At 40.8% G+C, this 22,817-nt stretch overlaps 1 long non-coding RNA gene across 2 annotated transcripts in view; it reads left to right on the forward strand.

Annotated features, from left to right (window-relative positions):
• Positions 1 to 22,817, forward strand: part of LOC139688231 (uncharacterized) — a 309,590-nt gene that overhangs the window by 135,412 nt on the left and 151,361 nt on the right. The gene's annotated exons all lie outside the window — the stretch shown is intronic.

Consider the following 22,817-nt stretch of genomic DNA (forward strand, 5'->3'; position numbering starts at 1 on the left):
TCATATTATTCTGCATTCTGCTCTTGTTCACAGCAATCTTCAAAGGCTCCTTCTTGTATTCTTCGCTCGTCCACTCTTCCAATGTTCCTTGTCTCTGATCGCTAGAGTGCCACACCACATATGAACGTGTTAACGAACTGCTTCCTTGTTTTTAACCTTAAGTTCCTCGAGCGCAGATCATAGTTTAATTTTCAATTATAATTGCTTAAATCGGCAGGGAGGTCTTGGAATGAATTACGTATTTGTTTGCACTTTTGTTTCTTTGTGGTGAGATGAATCACATCCGCGTTGTTGTTTGGTGTAAGGGCCTTGTTTTCTAGCTTATTTTGTTTATTTGAAAAGGCATCTTTCTTCGTTGGAATCTTGAGGATCAGTTTATTAGGGAACAGAAAGTAGAAGTTTTATTTCCAGAGTCGTGGTTTGAATCTAAGAAGACGTGATAGTCTTCGGCTTGAAGCGAGAGTTGCTTTCTAAGGTTGACTCCACCTATATATATGTATATATATATATATATATATATATATATATATATATATATATATATATATATATATGCTTTCGTAGACGTAACACGGAAGTGCCGAATAGTACAATACACATTAACACACAATATAGAAACACAAATAAAGAAGAACACTCACACGTTATTTCTTGATATTTCGACGGAAACAATCCGTCTTCATCTGAAGATATAGAAGTAAAGTAGAAGTTACTTCTATATCTTCAGATGAAGACGGATTGTTTCCGTCGAAATATCAAGAAATAACGTGTGAGTGTTCTTCTTTTTTTGTGTTTCTATATTGTGTGTTACTGTGTATTGTATATATATATATATATATATATACAATACACAGTATGTATATATATATACATAGTATATATGTATATATATATATATATATATACATACATACAAACACACACATATACCTGTATATATATGTGTGTGTTTACATATATACATACATATACATGTATGTATGTGTGAATATATATACACGTGCATACCGTAAAATCAGGTCAGAAATAATTGCTATAATGTAGAAAGTTAAGTGATGGCGATTACGTAATTCTGGGAAAACAGAGTACATGAAAGTTGTGAGCATTTGGGAAAAACCTCTCGAATGGATGGTGGTTTTCAATAGTTGTATTCCTCCCTGTGGTGAAACTCTTGGCCCGAACAGTTCATGTGACCCCTGGTCTTCAAAGGGCATACCAGCACAAACTAAGTGAAATGACCATTTACTATTACACTTATTTTATTCATGACCTCACCAGTACAACTTAGGTACATGTTTAGCTGTGACTTCTTATCTTTTTTAGTTATAATTGAATTATTTTAAACGTATTTTTCGGCAAATTCATCCAACCTCTGACCTCCCTTGTGGTATCTGTACTGCGTAAGTATTACAGCCCTTTGAGTGCTCCGAGTCAAATATTGCCGCAGGTTAAAGAATTGGCCGATTGGTCCCTTCCCAGCGAATGATCTGGGGGTAGATTTTTTGGGGTTATCCTCAAATTCGGGTTTTCTCCGATCAACGTTTCGATAGACTAAATGCCCAGAAGAAAGATGGACGAGTTTTAGATCGAAACGTTGGCCGTGTAAGATGCGGCCCCCTAGAGAACCCTGAGGAACCATTTCGTATCAGTTGACCCCAGGTGAAATTTCACAAACACCTTCACCTGGAAAAGGGATTCGGGAACGTGTGCATGACAAAGTGCGTAGTGTAGCTCAGTAATCGAATGCGCCAAAATCATTTTCCCACAATGTCAGCGACAATATTTTCTAGAGCAAGTGATAGTAGACGTTGGAATTTGGATTTATTTTGCTGACCCAATTTCGGGCAGAGGTGATCCCGTTTCGATATATCAGCATTGTCAAGGCCGTTGGAGCTCGCAGACCTACTTTAATGTCGCATTAATACCTGAGATGATCGCGGATGACGCTGTTAGATAAGGCTGATAACGCTACTCCCTCGATGTTGAATTGAAATAAAGAAAATCTATGCTACGAGTTTATGAGTGACTTACGATGAGTTTATGACACGCTTACGTTACTCTCGCTTCCTGTCGCATTGACGGATTCAAAAGGACGTCGTTCTCTAATTGAGTTATTCGCATCGCAGAGGGGAAAGAGAGTATTCAGAGTTAAGCGAAATTAAAGCCATATAAAAAAAATTACGTGTGTAGTCTCAAATGGATTTTAATTTTACCCCTCTGAATTTGCATGAAGACTCTACTTTTTGAATCGAAAAGTAGCGCAGGAGAAGTAAATTAATTTGCATGTAGATTTTAAATTTTGAATTAAAAAGTTGCGCGGGAGAATCAACTTTTGCGACAAATTTTACGGCCTCGGGCGTTAATTAGTCTAACGTACTCATATTTTTCTAAGCAAAAATATAGTATATTGGTTCAGTCCACTAAAAAAAGCAGACCATATTCCAAAGAAACTGCGGGAGATGCCGCAACAGTAACTTTTAACGGAGTCATCCGCTAACGTGCATTTCAATGCAACAATTTCAGAGTGTAAAAATCATTCGCCTTGACTGGGATTCGAACCCAGATCCCTCAATATCCGGTCGAGTGCTTTAGCCACTTAAGCTACCGAGGCGTCCTCTTAAACTCTGAAATTTTGGGGCTGTTGCTATTGGTATTGGGTTTGGGATGACTCCGTTAAAAGTTCCTGTTGCGGCATCTCCCGCAGTTTCTTTGGAATTTGTCAAAGGGAAAACACCATAAGTGTTTAAAGTTGGCTTTAACCTCGTGGACTGTGGCGCCTCGCGCACGAATACGAATGTCTGTGACATTGTATGTACGGTATTTCGTCACAACATCTAGTTCCTTTAAAAGCCCCAAAATTTCAGGGTTTAAGAGGACGCCTCGGCAGCTTAAGTGGCTAAAGCACTCGACAGGATATTGAGGGATCTGGGTTCGAATCCCAGTCAAGGCGAATGATTTTTACGCTCTGAAATTGTTGCATTGAGAAGCAGGCCATATGTTTTTCTTTTGGAAAAAACCTCTCTAACTTTGCCTTCAGTACCAAATTTATAATTTTCACTCTCTCTGAGTTATATTCCGAGTTTCCTTTCGTTTGTGATCGACAGGATAGAATTAACTTTGTATTTTTCCACGCGAAATATTTATTCTACTACAGCATGCGGCAAAATACGAGGGTAGGCTGAAACGTAAATCACACATGCTTGTAGACTGCGAACTAAAAACAAATAGCAAAACATCGGGCAAAAAGAGTACATTCAAGAACAATTATTACTTTTCCAAATCATGAATTCATTTTTCAACGCAGTCAGCGTAAAGGCTAACACATTTCTCCCAACGTGTTACAAGTTTTTTCATTCTGTCCCTGAAAAACTCTTCCAACTTTTCTCGAATCCAAGACAAAGCAAACAGCTGCCTTCACCTCATCGTACGAGGTGTAATGATTACCCTTGAGGTGTCTATTGAGTTGAGGAAAAAAAGGGAAGGTGCAACATCGGGGGAATAAGGAGGGTGTGGAATCGGTTCAAATTTCAGGTTTCGCAGAGCCTCTCCAGTTGCGCGCGACGTGTGTGGACGAGCGTTGTCATGTTGCAAGATTACCGGCGCCAGGCTGCATTTGACACAAAAACGTTCTTCCTTGGATATTCCAATATGGTTTGCGATACGATTTTGAGTGATTCGCCGGCTATTCTGAATCAAATCTTGGACGAGTTTGCGATGTTTATCGTCTGTGGCAGTGATCGGACATCCGCTGCGTGTTTCATCAACAATTATGACTTTTCCAGGCTTGCAACCACGAAATGTTACTACCCATCGATTTGCAGTAGACCTATCAACAGCATTGTTGCCATATAAATTCTTTCTTTAAAGGACGATTAATCTCAGTAGGAGTCACTTTTTTAGCAGTCAAAAATTTGATAGTAGCATGCTGTTTAACTCGCGTTGACATAGCAATAGAACACGGCTCCATTCCTCTGCTTCTCGAAATGAACTAGATGAACGCAACGACCTCAAACGTGCATGTACTTTGAGGGGGAATGTTACTTCTACATGCCACCTGGCCCGGTTCTGAAGGTCATTTCGCTTGCGCTCTACAAGCATGTGTGCATTACTTTTCAGCCGACCCTAGTAACTTCCTTTTTATAAAGCAAAACCCCTTTAAAAAAGTAAATTATGTTGCCGCACCCTGTACTAACGGCTTTTACGAATAGGCATCATCATACATGCAGTATGATACATTTTTTGGTGAGAAAATACCAAGTTCATTTATTCAGTGATCATGAATTTTCACCAAGTAATGATAGCCTACAAACCATCGAATTCTTCAAGATTGACAGTCCTCAGTGTATAAAACTTATATAAAAATTATCGGTGCCAATTTTTCCCTGAAATGTGCGTGAAGTGTTCAATTCAGATCGTCGGTTAAGTGTGCGCATGATCGCTGATCGTATTGACATTGATAAGCCAGTGACAGTGAGCACACTGGTGATGCGGAAGATCTGCGCTAAATTTGTTCCTAAGATCTCTAGCGCTTGAGGCTCCAAGGTAACCGACTACCTGACTAAAAACGGCATCGCTGCGATTCCCCAATTCCTTCACAGTCCCAACTTGACACCAGCCAACTATATCCTATTCTCAAAAACAATATCCTCCCTCCCTCAAAGGGCACCACCATGGACCCTAATATCTGTTAAAAAGAGGCTTGCACGTGTACCCTTAAGAGTACCCTCATCCGGAATCCCCCTACCAGGAAGCTTTCGAGTCGTGGAAAAGCCGTTAGGGCAAAAGTGTCTGTTTACGATGAAGCGATGTGGTTCGAAGAACTTTGAGGCATATTAGCAGTTCTAGCGAAATAAATATATTTTTCCGAAACTTTTCCCGATACTTTTTATTCTAACGATATACTCAGAAAGTTTACAATATTTCACCAACGCAAGAACTTTCGACCTTTGTGTTCCATGCTCCGCAAAATTTCCTGGATATTTTATTGTGAAATTATAATTAAGTTGAACGCCGTTTGCTAATTTTTGGAACGGAACAACATAACGGCGGGGTAAGGGTGGAAGGAAGATGTGGGTAGTTTGCGAGGGGTGGGTGCGGAGGGCTAAAGGCGACCGAGGGAAAGAAAGGGAGGGGGAGGTTGTCGTGGGGCCGCTTCGGCAGATGTGCTGTCGTCATCAGGCCAAGTATGAGGGCACTCATGGCTAGATCGGAGGGTGGGTGGGGGGGAAGGAGGCGGCGGGAGAGATTCCGAGCTGTGAATTGAACGGGGTTGGGAGGGGGAAGGAAATTGCAAGTAGGTTAAGTGTGTGAATATAATTGGAAGGGAAACAATGGGCTGCGATTCTGACAATTGACCGACTGATTTTTGGATAAAGATGTATTCATGGGACATGCCAAGCCAAGGACAAGTTTGGGGGGAGGGGGGTGGTTAGTTTTCAAAAAAAGGTTTAAGTCTTCGAGAGATATGGAGTGCTTGTTATCAGTTAAGTGTTTACGACGCTGGATTTTTTCGGTCAATTGTAACACGTCGGGCGTGTCGATAAATTAATTGATGATCACAAACAATTGATCTAGAATGCAACTCGGATTTTTTGGTGTTTGGTTTTAGTAGCGCGCACTTCAATGGAAAGGTGCGGCACATTTGCTCTTTAGAATTACGATAAAGGGTATAAGTAACATATTTTACTCGAGAAGAAGTATTTGTCGACTGAAATTAGCTGGAAGAGGAGCTGTATCTATTTTACGAGGACTGTCCAGAAAGTAACCTCTGTTTTCGTGAAGTGTGAGAATTGAAGCGGAGGGAGCCGAATATTCGCTGCATTGACACACGTACACCTGGCGGTCAGTACGCCTCGAGCTGCATTAATTGGAAGGTCGCGTCGCTTGTCGTTTGTTCATACAATAGCGAGTCAAAATGATCAATGCAATTTAAATTCTCGCCAAATGTGAATTCCGCTCTGTGATAAGGTTTTTACTGTTAAAAAAACTTCAAACCTGCTGGCATTCATCATCGGGAAATTTGTGCTCTATCCGGACCAAATAGGAAGAGTGACAAGAGTTGTACGTCAGTGTTGTCGTTCATTTAAGAGTGAACACAAATTGTTATTAGGATTATATAAATCTCGTTGCAATGAGGCAATTGTCCTGGTGGCAACGGTCAAGTCTGATCAACGGTCACTCTTACAATGCACATACCTACATACATACATGCACAGAAGAAAAGATATGAGACAAAATGTTCTTATATACCATGACACTTTTAAGAATACCAACCGCACCTTTACCACCACAGATGGGCTAGGATCACACCATACGAGTACATCCTACGCTCCGTCCACTCCGTCCATAATCACGCCCTCTTCAAATTCACGTACCATTCAAAATCACAACCGGTTGACTCATCATTCACTTTTGCAAAACAACTTCTCACGCCGTTCACCTCACGCACAGAACAATGTTTTAAAAGATTACAATATTATAATAATCACTGACCAATAAAGTTTATCACCCATCGGCTGCTATACACTTATTCTTAAAACTCCTAAAATGGGATGGAAAGAGCTCAAACAAACCTCCAGGAAGCTGATTCCATTGAAAGATATTTTTCTTATTTTTTTTGTCTTTTTATGTTTAAAATTTGTTGTCTCAGGCGTAACTTTATGTAATTTGTATAATATATTGAAATGAAATGAAATAATTTACTTTGTAATGGACCTGATGACGACGACATTCAACGTCGAAACCTGGGTCTTGTTTATTAAATAAAGTGTGTGGGATTACAAAGTAAATGGTTTCATTTCAATTCTTATTTTTATTTTAAAACTGAAGTATTTTTTCCCTTGGAGTTTGGTTTTTCTATCTCTTCTCACAAATCTTCCCTCACTGCGACATTTTTAGTGTCCATAATTATGACAGAAGTGGCCGCCGCCCGTCTGAGGTGAGCAAGGAACCTGGTAAGGTACCTGAAATTTGACGAAAAATTCGTGAAAACCGGCGTTTTACGATACCTGACATCTTTAGAAAGTTTTCAACAGATTTATACGACTCTGTTGCATGGAAACACAACTGTAAATTTCGGCCCCTGCATTTTTTGTGCTCGTCTCGACGAGGAACTTGAAGATGCCATCGTCGATTGGCTGCAATCTCAGGCTGCAGAATTTTATGCTTAGTGAATTTAAATTTCTAGTTCAGAGATATGACAAAATGTTTAAACATGTTGGGCGAATGTGTATAAAATAGTAGAGTTTTTTAGTTTTGAGATGGAAATAATATTTTCTGCATCTATTCCAGCATATTTTTATGGCACAATGGGAATTACTTTCTGGCTAGCCCTCGTATAATGCGGAAATAAGTAGCGCCATTGGTTGACACAAACATGACATCAGCTACATCTACGAGCATTTTATCCACCAGGAGCATTTTATTCTGCATCTATAAATAAAGTCTTTGACTATGAACGTTGAAATCACGAAAATAACCAATACAATTCTTGTTCTTCGCATAAATCACTATTCACACCGCCTAAATAAACACGCAGGAGATTCGCACGTATTCTTTCTATCCGTGAAATCCCCTTTTTCTATGTTCCCCTCTTTCGCTGAGAAGCTCAATACTTCCCCGCGAGAAAACTTATGTTCGAGTTCGCATTTTTGTGGACTAAAAAGGGGAAATCCATCCCCGTTCAATAACTTATTAAATTTCTACAATTTTATCTTTTGAATTCTACGATTTAAAATATGAACTGTCTTCACCAGGCTTTGAGTAAACGCCTTCAATTCTAGGCTTTAGCAAAAAAAAACAATTCAGAGTCATTTTGTTTTTTGGTGAATACATAATTTTTGTCGTATGCCTTTTAATATGTTTTGGAGAAAAATAAATGTCTAAAATCGTTGGATTAATCACGGAGACAAGTGAGTGAAAGACTCCGTGGTTTCTGCTGTAGTCCATTCGACACCTATCGACGTATCTCATTCCTTTTCGTCGCACATTTGTCGAGGGCATCGGGGGAGGGTGAGGACAGAGACGAGGGCCCTTAAATGGGCTCCCTCCTCTGCCTATCCGTTTATTAACACATGTATTATTCAGTGTTCTAGTTGTGATTCTGTGCATCGAGGGAGTCCAGTGTTATTAGTGACATAATAAACATATTCTCCCGTGGCAGGTCGTCCCTTGATTTTGCGCGTTAAGAAAGGAAGATTTGACATTTAAGGGAAAAAATGTTTTGTGTTTAAATTGAGGGAGAAAATTTCACACGCGGAAAAATATGCTTCGAGTATGCTTCAGGAAAGACGGAGAGTGAGTCAAAATTGAAAAGAGATGGAAATTGAAAAGGAAAAATAAATATGAAATCATATGGAAATGGATGGGAGATACTGAAATGGAAAATGATCTCTAACTTGACAAGACGCCATCCCCGGGCGACGCGGTGAATTAATTTTAAAAACCCGCCATATCTGGACTACAGCTTGAATTATTCGAAAAATACGCACCCATCTCGGAGAAGTAACCGAATTAAATCGAGTGAATTATTCAAAAAAAATATGGCCGCCCTCTTTGAATAGGTAACTGAATTAAATCGGGAGGGGTTTGGGAGGTGAATAGTACGCTCTCGCTATCTCCGCACGGAAAATCGAATTAAAGGAAATCGAATTGTCTCTGAACACCACTCCCTCCTCGCCGTTCACTTCTGCTTCATCTTCAGGGAACAAAAATTGAATTTCTGCACGAGGCAGATGTGTCGATGAACGAATTACAAGCATATAGATTCGTTTCCCTCCGCGCAATGCGTTCTCGTCAATCTGAGCGTACGCTAGGTTAAGAGTAATCCACCGATGGTTAGTTATATCGCGAGAACGTTGCAGGGAGTATTTATGGGATAGAATTTTTACTGATAGTAAACTGTAGTTTTCGTTAGAATCGGCATAATGTTACGCTCGCTGAAATTTATAGGATTCCCCGAGGCACTAGTTTGACATTTCGCTCTCATCTCCCGTTGATGTGTTGCCATATAAATAAGGTGGGAGACCATTTTTAGGGCATAGACTATCTCCAAATCGGTGACTTAAACTGTGCAGGAATTCAGTCTACCACGGAGAACCAATTCAACTGCAATCCGCCAACCGTTGGATGGTACGTTATATTCTTTATCCCTTGGCGTCTGTCGATAACAGATTAGGCTAATGCCGGCGCCGTGTTTTCATCCCTTCCCCTGCTCAATTTCCTCACAAACATATCCCTTCCAATTCATCCACCTAACCGTAATGGCGCAAATAACCTGAGCTCCCCATCAACTCTCCTAATAACTGTTTTACTTACTCCCTGGTCCAGGCGCACCGTGAATTCTTATGCATATTTAATTCTCGAGCAGGGTTAATTAAGAACAACGGGGATTAAGATAACAACCAGAAGTGAAAAGTGTGTGCAAAACCTGTCGACGCCACCATTTCCAGCCTTCGTCTCTTATTCCCGTCTTAATTGCCATGCAGGGTGGATTCCGCTCGACTTTAACGACCCTCGCCCTGCTACACTTCCTTGTATGTATGTATGTATATATATACATATATCATCAAAAATGAACGCTTTTCAGCGACGACACGAGTGTTTAAGAACTTTGATTAAATCATTTATATAAACACAAAGAAAGGACTCTTACATATATAGTAAATATCCTCTCTCAATGTCTATGTATATATATATGTATATATATATATATATATATATATATATATATATATATATATATATATATATATATTATTAGGTAATCTACCGATTAAGGTAGGTTTTGGATAGACATAATTACTAATTATATATTTGTGACCCCTAGCAAAACACAACATCCTACTCTACATCAGGTCCCTCTTCAGCTCTGAGTACTTTCTTCCTCCCTTCATCACGTCCAACATCCCTATCCTGTTCCTTCCCTTTCCTCGTTTGCCTAACATTCTCCCCTCAATTACAGTCTTCAACATCCCGCTGCCGGTCAATACCCCCTTCATCCACTTTTCCTGCCTCCATAGGATTGCTCCCAACAATCCCCTCTCTTCACCCACCATACCTAGCACTTCCTCGTTTGTTATCTTCTCTGTCCATTTCACCTTCTCCATTCTTCTCCACACCCACATTTCAAAAGCCTCCAGTCTACGTCTATCCTCCTGCTTCAAAGACCACGTTTCTGCGCCGTACATAGCTACGCTCCATATGAACGTTTTTACGAGTCTTTTCTTAACATCCTTACTCAACGTCCCCGTCATCAACTCCCTCTTCCTTGTGAAAGCCTCTTTGCCTAGCGCAATTTTTCCCCTTACGTCCCAACTACTTTGACCGTGTTGATCCAAAACACTTCCGAGATTCGTAAACTGTTCTACCTGCTCTAATTTTTGTCCTCCTATTTTTATGTTTAGCTTAGCCTTTTTCTTTCTAGAAAATCGCATAACCTTTGTTTTATTAATATTGATTCTCATCCCAAACCTGTCGCACTGAATTTCCAATGCACTAAGCAATGCTTGCAACCCCTTGGCTGACTGACAAACTCAAGCTTGATCATCAGCAAGCCTAACTGATTTTACGAATTCCCCGCCCACTTTCATTCCTACCTCAAGTTCTTCCCATGCCTCTTTAATCATTTCCTATGCATACAGGTTGAACAGCAACGGTGATAATGGGCAACCCTGCCTTACACCTCTTCCTAATACTGCCCATCCGGACTCCCCGTTCCCCACTCGCACCTGAGCAGTCTGAGACATGTACAGGTTGCGGATTAGCCTCCTTTCCCTCCAATCTATTCCTATTTTCTGCAATATACGCATTAGTTATTCCCGATTCACTCTATCAAACGCTTTTTCGAAATCTACGAAACAGGCAAATACGTCTTGATTGTATTCTATATATTCCTCTCGATTAATAATCTCATTACTGCAATGGCGACACGCGTACCTCTCCCCTTCCTAAACCCAAAGTGATCATCCCCTAAGTAATCATTTGCCCTACTCTATCCTTTTGTTGATGATCCTGATGCTATTGTTCTGTAGTCCTCATGTGATGTAGCATTTACCTTTTTCGGAATAGTAACTAACATGATCTCACGAAGTCTTCCGGCCAGATTCCTTCTTCATAGATACTATATATAAATATATATCCATGCATACCATTCCTCCCTGCTTTCCCAAACTACCCTCAACATTCTTTCTTTTTCTAATACGCTTCCTCATCCCATCAGAGCTCAGATTGTCCACATTTTCTGTCTTCTTAGATTGTCGTTCAACAAACTTCTTCTCTTCCTCGATCGTTCACAACAATACATAGTTTGTCTTTCACTCTCCGTCTCGTTCGCCTCCTTTCATCCATTTTCTGCGCGCACACGTCCTCGAAGACTCCAATCAACCCTCTTCCACTTCCAAATATTTGGAGCCTCGCGCAGTGCTTCGTGCCACTCCCTCACGCGCCCTCATTCCCCTACGAGTCGTAAATGCCTGTCTCGCTTACGCTTAAACCCTCTCTTCTGCTCCTGACCCCATTGCCCTGTGTCTTATTGCCTGCATTCCCTAACTATACGCACCTGCTGCTCTAATTTCTGCCTTCCCGCTGGGGGCTTGCTTCCTTGAGTAGTGGTAACGCGGCTCTGCATTGAATTTCAGCGCCAAATGAAAGTGCTGCGGCGGCTGATTTTACAAAATAACATGTAAACCTCCGGAACTTTAAAATTACTGTAATTTCCATTGCCATCGTTACCAGAAATGCCACTAAGTCTTGGTCTTGCAATTAGTTTGCGAGGGCATGTATAATTGCAGTAATAATCCGCCCTTACAAGCCTAACTCGATCGTCGCCATGCTAATCATTCGAATTATTAAACTGTGAAGACGAGTGCGGGTCTTCGGTCTCATAATTATTAATAAAAAAAGGTTGGAAAAAATTTAAACAAACCAAATTTTTTTCTCATCAAATACGTCTTGCATTCAATTGCAAAGCGAATTCAATCGTATCATCATACGTCGTAAACAATGTGGAGGGCATTGCCGCCCTTTAACATGGCATTAGCATAAATGCACCTTCACGAAACTCCGCGAAAGAGAGCGTGTCTCAGGGCCGACGTGGTTTTTTACCCCAATTCTGGAGGTTTCGTGATTCATTCCTGGGATTTAATATTGCTTAGATTACATATTATGATTTGATGAGATCGGTTGCGGAGGAGTAGCCGACCACGCGTTTCCTTAAGTTTTTTATCATTCGTCAGCCATACCAAATTGTGCCCTGACCATAATACCAAACCCTTTAGCAAAAAGTAAGAAATTAGATTAATTATATTCTGGATAAAGTAAAATAAATAAATGTACTAGTTTTCTACATATATGGAACACTTAAGTCATAATTATGGCGTATTAACGACGTTGAAATTTTCGTCGCGTGGATGCATCGATGCATGTCATCGCAGTTGTTTTCAGTGAGTGGGTGAGGTGGCGTCCATGGCTTTTGGTGTGACTCAATTTGTACAAACACACGGGTCATAGATGCAAACTTCCCATCTCCTTGAGGTCTTAAAACAATGGTTTTTAGTGACGAGTAATGAAGATCAGATAGTACAAAGCACAGCTAAAATAATTAAATTTTAATGCATGAAAAACCCTGTGTCCAATATAGACGCTATTCTCTTTATATCCTTACAACAGGGTTTTTTTCCGTTCCACCGCACGTGTCGAACAAACACTTACGGCTGAGCGCCTGAGAAAAAATTATATATATATATATATATATATATATATATATATATATATATATATATATATATATATATATATATATGTGTGTGTGTGTGTGTGTGTGTGTGTGTGTGTGTATGTGTGTGTGTGTGCGCGCTGAGGTTTTTTGCTCCGAGCTCATTTTAATTTATTCCCAAAGGACGCGGCCACTTCTTCAACCTTTGACCTTTGTGTACTAATCGATTAAGGCGTGTATTGTGCGGGACCACCCCGTGCTTAAGAGCGAATAACAAAATAACCTCCTGGAAGCACTAGAATTGCCAAGATACTTAAATTTCAGGGCTGCGGGCCTTGAAGCGTGATTAGTTGCCCCGTAGATATAATGCCCAGGCTAAAAGGTCAGTATGCTACAAGGCAAAATGTGTATCCAAAATAAATGGACTTATTCAATCGCCAGAAATCTTTTCTTCTGCTTTGGATATCCAGGCGAAGATCCCTTAAGTTACTGCGTAAGCGGCAGAGGGCTTTGTGTGTGATGTCGCAAAAGAAAGGCATTACTAGTCATTTGAAGCGGGCGGTGCGTTAGCCCTTGGCTGTGACAGCGTGATCATAAAAGCGTGCATCTTACATGAAAGTGAACATTAGTGGAGGCAGCGTATGAATGTCACGTTTGATATAAGTTCCGACTAAATGGAGTGCATTTATGATTCCCTTGAGTAGTGTTTAATTGGTAGACATAGAAGAGATTTGTTAAGATTGAAAGGGGAATTGTGTATGAATGGACCAGTGCAAGAACGAAAGATCGGATGCGCCAGTTACTTATAAGAGTGCTTTCTTTTTGGTGTGGTCACATTGGGACAGAATACGAATTACCGAGCGGACACACGTGTAAGAAGAAAAGTTTCCTCTCCATTAGAATCGGATGGCCTCTAGAAATGACGGCCTTGAAATCGAAGGGATTGTCAAAGAAAGGAGCACTATCAGTTGCAGATGGAAAAATAAGCATATATATATATATATATATATATATATATATATATATATATATATATACTCGTGTATATATATATATATGTGTGTGTGTGTGTGTGTGTGTGTATGTTTGTGCATGTATAATTTATGTGAAAGCCTCACGGATGTGAATAATAATATATATGAAGTTAGCACTAGTCGATAAAGACAAAAACAGACAAAAGAAAAGACAAAATAAACTCATTAGGTTTCGAATTTTTTGTGGTCCACGCCACCTTTTTCAAGGAAGAGAAGGACAGAACTTAGGAAAAGAAAGGGCGGGGAACGTTGGATGGAAGGAGGGAAAGGTTTGCGAGGGGAACAGTTGGAAGGAGAAGAGTAAGGAGGAGGCTTTTATGAAGTGGGGGGATAATATGGAAGGTGTTAGGGGCGGAGGGGAGATGAAAATATGTGGTCTGATATTAACACTTGGACCATTCCAGGAATCCAGGAGCCCGATGAAGGCCTGCTCCATTGTTTTGAGTTTCAGTGGAGGTTCAGAGGGTGGGAGGGATGCTAAGATGGATACAACATAGCATTTATCAAAGGGAGTGTTGTGTTCGGAGGCGTGTTTGGGGATATGGAGTGTACCAATCGGAGAAGAATTCTTACAAGAAGCCCGGTGGTTATTTATTCTAATATTGAGGGGTGTGGTACACTGTCAAATATAATAGGCAGGGCAAAGTTGGCACTTCAGAAGGTACACTACATTGCTAGATGTGCAAGTAGAGGAGGGAATTGGTGGGAGAAAGTTCAAAATGGGTGGGAGAGAGATGAGATTCTGGTTTTGAAAATAGGACATTTTCTGCGTTTAGGTTTATTGCAGGGCTTGGGAGTGGTTTTGGGAAGGAACGGGGATTGAAGGAGTGGATGGGTTGATTTGAGAAGATCTTATAAGTTGGCCGGGCGTGTAAAAGTAAAATAACAGAGGGACATTTGGAAAAAAGGTTGGCGGTGACATGGTTTTTAAAGATAGGGTAGAAGTCTTTTAGGATTAATCGCAGCGATTTTTGACCCAGGAATTACAGGGTCACACCCAAAAGTGGTAGGACTAATTTTTTTACAAGAATTTTATTGACGATATACTTACATCGACTTAATAATCTTAATAAAGGATGCTCCTTGAGCTGCTACACACTTAGTATAACGTTGCTCCCATTCCCCGTACGCCCGCTGGAAATTTTCTTTGGGGATGCCGTTGATGACCCTCGTCGAAGCCTCCTGAACGGCCTTTATCGAGTCAAAACGTCGTCCCTTGACCTGCTTTTTATCAGGGGGAAGAAGAAGAAGTCCGGTGGTGCTAGATCGGGAGAATAGGGCGGGTGCGGCAACGTGGCAACGCCGTATTTGGCCAGGAGCTGTCTGACGGCGAGCGCGCCATGGCCGAATTTTCGGTACCATCTTGGCGCACACCTTGCGCATGGCCAAATCCTGTGAAATAATGCGTTGGACGTTGGATGCAGACAGACCCAACTGGTCTGCAATTTCTTCACTCGTTAAGCGTCGGTCTGTGTTCAGCAGTGTCCTAACTCTGTCCACATTCGTATCGGTTCTTGCCGTCGACGGCCGTCCGGAGCGATGGTCGTCTTCAACGAGCTCCCTACCCTCTTTAAACAACTTGTGCCACTCAAATACTGTGGAACGGTTTAAGGCAGTGTCCCCATAAGCCTGCTTGATCATATCGAGGGTCTCAGTAGCCGTCTTCCCGAGTTTCGTACAAAACTTCACGGAATAACGTTGCTCTAAATTCAGATTCTTTTTGTTTTTCGACGCGGGCAAAAAACTTGCTTCACTAAAAACGGTGTCCTCACTCAACGACAGCCCGCAGGCGACTGAGGTTGGTGTCGGTCTTGGTCGGTTGGTTGCTAAGAGCCCCCTCCACCTTACCCTGCCAGGCAGACCCCCCTTCATCGCTCCGTTCACGCCAGAGAAAATCAGTCCTACCACTTTCGGGAGCGACCCTGTATGTGGTGCAAATTGATTAAGCGTGGGTTTCCGCGGTGGAGGAAGGTTTTGGAGTGTAGGAATGTCTACGGATTCTTTTGTCAAGGAGGGATTCAGGATAACCTCGTTTGAGGAGGGGATAAAGAAGATTTGGTAGGAAATTAACAAGGGAGTCGGGATCATTGCAGATTCTGTGTCCTCTTATGGACAGGGAATAGGGAATGGAGCGTTTTGTGTGGTATGGGTGGCAGCTGTTACAATGTTATAAAATTTTTGGCATAAAAACAATCACTGAGGGCCAAATCTGGTTAATACGGTGGATGTTGTAATAGTTATTCGAACTTGAATTCCATAATATTCGCCATCGAAACTGCGCCGGTGTGCACCATTGCATTATCCTAATGGGAGACATTTTTACCTTGGCCAAATGAGGACGTTTTTTTGTAATTTCTTCGCTCAATCAATGCAATAATGATGCATAATTCTCTCAATTTATCGTTTGCCCTTTTCGCAAATAATCAATGTAGATGATTTCTCGTGCATCCCAAAAAACCACGGCCATCACCTCGTCGGCCAATTTCACCGTCTTCGTCTTCATCGGAGCCGCATCAACTTCAAAAAGCCACTGTCTCCACTTTTCCTTTGTTTCTGAAGTGTAGTTTTTGTACGTATTCATGTTTCGCCCTCAGTTATGCATCGACGCCGAAACTCGTCGATTAGGATTTCGACGGAAATCGCCAAATAAGCCTTCCGATTGTCAGCACGATTGCGTTTACCATTCTCCACTGAGAGCAAGCACAGCACCCACCTTGCTGACTTCTTTCACATCTAATGTTATGTGCGAAATAGAAAACGCAGCACCTTGTGATACTTATGCATGTGGCCTCAACTATTTTGCGAGCTTTGATTCGCCGCTCACTCTGAACCTTATAGTGAATTTCCGCAACCATTTCGGAGGAATTCACTTCTGCTGGACGTCCCGAACGATGTTCATCATTTGTGGATATTTGGCCGCGTTTTGACGCATTCACCCAATTGTAAGCAGTCGCAAACGCGGGAGCACATGTGCCATAAACTTAATCCAAATCGACTTTCATCTCTATCGGTGGTCAAAGCTTTTTAAATAGAAGTGTTTAATTACGGCAGGAAATTAATTTTCTCCATTTTTTAATAAACAAATGCTTCAATCGAATTTGGCAATGAAACCACATGATGGATGAAGCTGAAAATTTAACGGCTGTCTAATGAGAACTGAGACTAAAAGCAAACCTTTTTCCGATACTACGAGCACCATCTCTTTGATTTTCTACAGAGTTATTGAATGACCCATCCACATATGCAGCCTTCTTTTGACAGTAAAGTTGTTCCAGCCATTATTTGCACTTATTACAATTATTCTATTTGTGGAATACATGCATGTTTGAAAAAGATTGGTATTTAAATTTATGATATTTCAGAGGGGTAAGTATTGACTTGTTGATTTTAAAAATTGGGTCCTCCGTATGTCTGATGGTTAGTGTGTGGTTTTGAATCAACTGATCGATTTATGTCCACTGTATCGATGGTTTTGGTCGCATGGGAAAGTTATTTTCTCGAGAAATCGCGTCGCCGAAGGATTCCTGAAAGGGAAGAGATTGCCATAAAAATATTAAAGATTGCGATCAAATCATGGTGAGCCCTAATTCGAATGCGGTGGGGATATCGCTTCTGTCCCTCATTGACATCTTCCACCTCGGCGGCGCCAAGCGGCTGGCGCCCTCTACTCAAGTTGTCACGCGATAATGATCTCCCTGAGGAGTGATTCGCGGATCTGTTTGTCTTCGTCACCGATAATGGAATGATAGTGACGCCAAACCATATTTTTTGTACATTTTTTTACCAAAGTTATTTCGGGAATTCCAGAATTGCGATTAGAACGGACCTAAATAAAACGTTTGGCTATATTTTGCGAGGTAAAGTGATTTCGTTTATATCTGAGCCATATTTGTGAAACTTTCTTCAAATTGGAGCGTCTACAGTTGAGTGGATTCACGCTCAAGTTATGACTTACGATCGATCATTCGACCGGAAATTGAGTTGTCAACAACGGTAGTTATCGTCCATATTTTCTTAAGTTCTGTTTTAAGTCCTCTCGTGCAACTATCCAAACACGCAGTGCGCATGTGAGGGTGACAATCGTGAAACGTTGAAGCGGGAGCTCCCAATTGGAGGTTGTCGATGGTGCAATTTCGCGGTTGACAACTTCCCCCCCTCCCTCCCCCCATACCCGTCGGCTCGGGTGGCTCATAGGATCTTCGAGCACTCTAGATAATTTTTAGGCAAATGCGTAGGTTAGGTAGTGGAGTAAATTTAAATTTAAAGATAAATTTCCCTGATAACGATATTATAAAATGTAGGTCAGTTAGTGGGTCTCACAATACTAGGTTACCTAAAGAGATTTCTCGAAGTACGTACAGTGCTAATTAGACAAAAGAAAGAATTACTTATCAGCATTCAGACCGATCGTGTATTAAGACACCCAAAAGACTTATAAATAGCATAACCAGAAAGCAGACTGCTACGAACACAAAGAAGGTTCTAGACGAAGAAATAATTTCCGTAGTAGTAGTTAACTGCCGAAGTTTAAAAAATAAGATACCGGAATTTCACCACCCCATTCATAGCACAGAGTCAAATATCATTATAATAACTGAAAGCTGGTTAGCAGATGATATCGAAGACAGCGAAATATTTCCCAAGTCCTTCACAGTTTATAGAAACGACAGGCAGAATAGAGCCGGAGGAGGAGTGTTTATCGCGGTTAAAAACTCTAACGTCAGTAGAGCTGAGTTATTTCCTGATAACTGTATAGAAAGTGTCTGGTGCTCATTAAAAATACCCAGTGTGAAAAGAATATAGGTCTGTGCGTATTATAGACTACCCAATGCTGGCGTTAACTCAATACTAGATCTAGAAAGGCAAATAAAAAGCTTTACATCCAACAACAACAAGCATAGAATAATAATCGGTGGCGATTTTAATGTTCCCACAGTAGAATGGGATTCGTACAGCTTTATAAATGGAGGTAAAGACAAGGATTCATGCGAGTCCCTCTTATTGACGTCCACCTCAAATTCCCTGCATCAATTACTCACTTCACCAACAAGGGGAAAGAACATTCTTGATCTATTAGCTACTAATATTCCCGAAAAGGTCATAAATGTAGGAGTTATTGATGGAATCAGTGATCACAGGGCTGTAAACGTTAAATTTTCCCTAAGCGTAGAAAAAGTTAACAAGCCTAATAGAAAAATTTATTTATTCAATAAAGCTGACTATGATGCCTTCAAATGTGAGTTAAACTGTTCCTTTCTTAGATTTGACGAATTAAGCAAAACCAGGAGTGTCGAGGATACCTGGAATAATTTTCTTGCGATAACACGTTCAGCAATACAGAGATTCATACCTATTAAATATATAACCGAGAATAAGGAACCCCGTTACAACTCTGAAGTTCGGAAATCACTAAGACGGCAAAGCATGTGCCATGCCAGAATGAAAAACACGGTTAAAAATTCCTCCCTTGATAAAATCAACAAAACCATACAGAATTACAAAACATCTAGGTCCACTGCCAAGAAGGCCTTCCGGAAGGCGCTGGCAGAATTGAAAAGGAAAAAATTAGGTGAACATTTAAACGATAACCCAAAGATATTTTGGTCCTACGTCATGGAAGTGCAGGGAAAAAAGTCTACCGTAAACTTATTGAACGACGAAAAGGGGGATAAAGTAACAAGTAGTTTAGATAAAGCCAACATATTAAACTCATTCTTCCACAGTGTTTTCAACAAATGCTCCCAGAATATACCAGAGAACCTTCCGAAAACATTTCTACAGCCAATGCAAGCAATCGACTTTTCCACCCGCGGAATAGAGTTACTCCTTAAAAACATCGACCCCCAATAAATCTCCGGGATCTGATGAGATACCGGCTCGCGTGTATAAAGAACTGTCGTCTGAAATTGCCCCTTACCTTAATATAATATTTAAGAAATCATTAGCAGAAGAAAGCGTGCCAAGCGGCTGGAAGATAGCTTCTGTGACACCAACATTTAAAAATGGAGACCGGGAGGACCCCAGTAATTATAGGCCAATGTCGCTCACCTCCATCACCTTTAACATTCTTGAGAGCATCATTGTTAGTTCCATTATGAGGTATCTCGATAGCCAAGATTTATTGATTAATAACCAACACGGGTTCCGTAAAGGTAGATCCTGCGAAACTCAACTCGCACTCTTTGTTCATGTTATAATGCATTCAGGTGAAGGTAATATTCCAGTTGATGCGATATTCCTAGATTTAAAAAAAGCTTTTGATAAAGTCCCTCATTGCAAGTTACTAACTAAGTTGGAAACTTATGGAATACACGGGAGAATTATATGCTGGATTAGGCAATTTTTTAAAAATCGCATTCAAACAGTCGTGTTGGACGGTGTACTGTCAAGTTCACGTCGGGTGTATCATAGGCGCCCTCTTGTTTCTTATTTACATAAATGACCTCGGTATCGTGGTTAATAGCAGGCTCCGTCTTTTTGCTGACGATGCGGTGATTTATGGGGAGACAGAGTCCCGTTAGCTAACGACCTAAATGCAATCCAGACTTGGTGCGATACATGGCAATTGGAATTAAATTTGAAGAAATGCGTAGTAATACCTTTTTGGGAAAAGAGTAACACCCCGCCATTTAGTTACAAAGTGAAGCAAACAGAAATCGCGAGGGTAGATTCCTTTAAATACTTGGGTGTAACAATTACTCACGATCTGTCCTGGGGAAAGCACATCGGGAAATATGTGGTCGTGATAATAAAAAATTGGGATTTGTAAAAAGAGTGCTGGGTAAATGTGACGAAAAAGTGAAGGAACGATGTTTTCTTGCCCTAGTCAGGCCCCACCTAGAGTATACTGCCAGTATATGGGATCCTCAAGAGATAAATTTGATTTCGGAATTAGATCGAGTTCAGCGGAGGGGGGCTGGATTTGTCAAAAATTGTTATGACCAACGCAGTAGCGTAACTACTTTGCTAGAAAATTTAGGCTGGGATTCCCTGACACAGCGGCGTTTACAATATAGATTAAACTTATTAAAACATTTAAATATGGGTCATTTTCCGGTCCATAATACGAACCCCAACGTATTACGGTTGGAGGGATCACGAATATAAGATTAGAGAGATAGACTACAAGACTGGCAGGTTTTAAATGGTCATTTTTTCCAAGAACAATAAGAGACTAAAATGTTTGTAATCGAAATTCCCCACTAGTCGGCTCAAGATAATAAGTATTTACCTACAAGGTAGCGACTGCGCATGGTTATACTAGTATATTGATGTGTTTTTTTACAGGTTCCCCCACCTATCCCCACCCATTTGAAGAACCCTAACCCCCTCATCCCTTACCCTTTCCTCCTGGTGCTGCACCCCCTGCCACACACCTTTTCGGTGGCTCGCAGGGTATTGATGTAGATGTACCCTCGGGGGTCGTAAACCCCTCAATAGAAACCTGCGTTCCAGACTGCGAGTCGAAGGTTCATGTTGATTCCAATCATAAACGGAGATTTAATGCAATTTAATTCAACAGCACCAGTGCACGGCTCTCTACGGAATTCCCCACGCATTCCCGTGAAAGCGACCGGATGCTCCAGTTGATCATGTCTCTCACTCTGATGCACCTCGTGAAAATCTCCATTTGTTGGAAGTTTGTGTGCCTAATTCAATCAGCTCTAAGACTAGGAACAAATGAAGAAATATTCAATATGTATGCGTGCGGAGTGCACCACGGAAATGATGGTGCGTTAAACGATTGATGGCTGTGGATAGGTGCGATTTTATCTCATACCTCAAATTAAATCGATCACTTTGAAAGGTCTGTATGCGACCAAGGGGCGTATTGATCGTCCGAGGTAAATTCGAAAAGAAATGCCTGGTTTCCCTAACATTTAAATATTGGTCGGTCAAAATAAAGTTGCTCGTATGCAGCGCCATATTTTGAATGTTTCCGAAGCAACTAAAGTCATAATTTTCATTGAATAGCCGTTTGTCAGTAAGTGAATGCAGATAAAAACGTACGCGAAAATCGTTGCTCTCGTCAGTTGCGAAGTGTGCGTGCTGTTTAATGTGTGCAAAAGGATCATTAGCTGTCTAAATACATTCAGAGTTGTGCCTAGTTTATGGACCTACAATAATGAGTGATGAAAAGGTTACATGATGGTGTCAATGTACTTCACCAATGTCCGCAGGTATGTGCCCAATTAAGAGTAGAGTGGCCTGCAGAAGGACGGAAAAAATGCACACATTCATGCATGCTGGTAAACGTAACTGTATTCGGGTACGTTAGTATATATATATATATATATATAATTATTACGTGTTCTGCCGGTCAAGTAGGTTATAGATGGGCACAATCTACCGAGTGTGTCACTATATATATATATATATAGGAATGTAGGAATGAAAGTTGGAGGGCATTCGTAAAATAAGTGATGCTTGCTGATGACCAAGCTATAATTTGTCAGTCAGCCAAGGGGTTACAAGCATTGCTGAGTGAATTGGAAACTCAGTGCGATAGATATGGGATGAGAATAAATATTAATAAATATATTTATATATATATATAAATTATGGAATATATATGAACATATATATGTATATATTTATTTATTTACATGTATATATTAGGAAGGGGCTACAATGCTGAAAGAACATGAGATCGCAAACAAGGAAGCAGTTCGTCAAAACGTTCGTGTGGAGCATAGCACTCTATGGATCGGAGAGATGTAGTATTGGAAAAGTGGTCCAACGAAGAATGAAACATGGTGCTGGAGGAGAATGCTGTAGATTAAATGGACAGACAAAGTGAGGAACGATGAAGTACATAGAAGAGCAGAAGAGGAAAGGACCATATGGTGAACTCTACGGCAAAGGAGAAGATTGGGCATATAGACGGATTGGGCATACCTTGAGGCACAATGGATCGACTAGGAATATAATAGAAGGAAAAATAGAAGGGAAGATTCCATTTGGAAGGCCAAGAGACTAATACGTAGGGAAAATTAAGAAGGACTTAAAACAGGAAACCTATCAGGAGGAGAGGGAATTAACTCTTAAATAGGGAAGAATGGAGGGCTACA

The sequence above is a fragment of the Hetaerina americana genome, unplaced genomic scaffold (assembly GCF_022747635.1).
Source record: "Hetaerina americana unplaced genomic scaffold, ioHetAmer1.1.p SCAF_2, whole genome shotgun sequence".
NCBI lineage: Eukaryota > Metazoa > Arthropoda > Insecta > Odonata > Calopterygidae > Hetaerina > Hetaerina americana.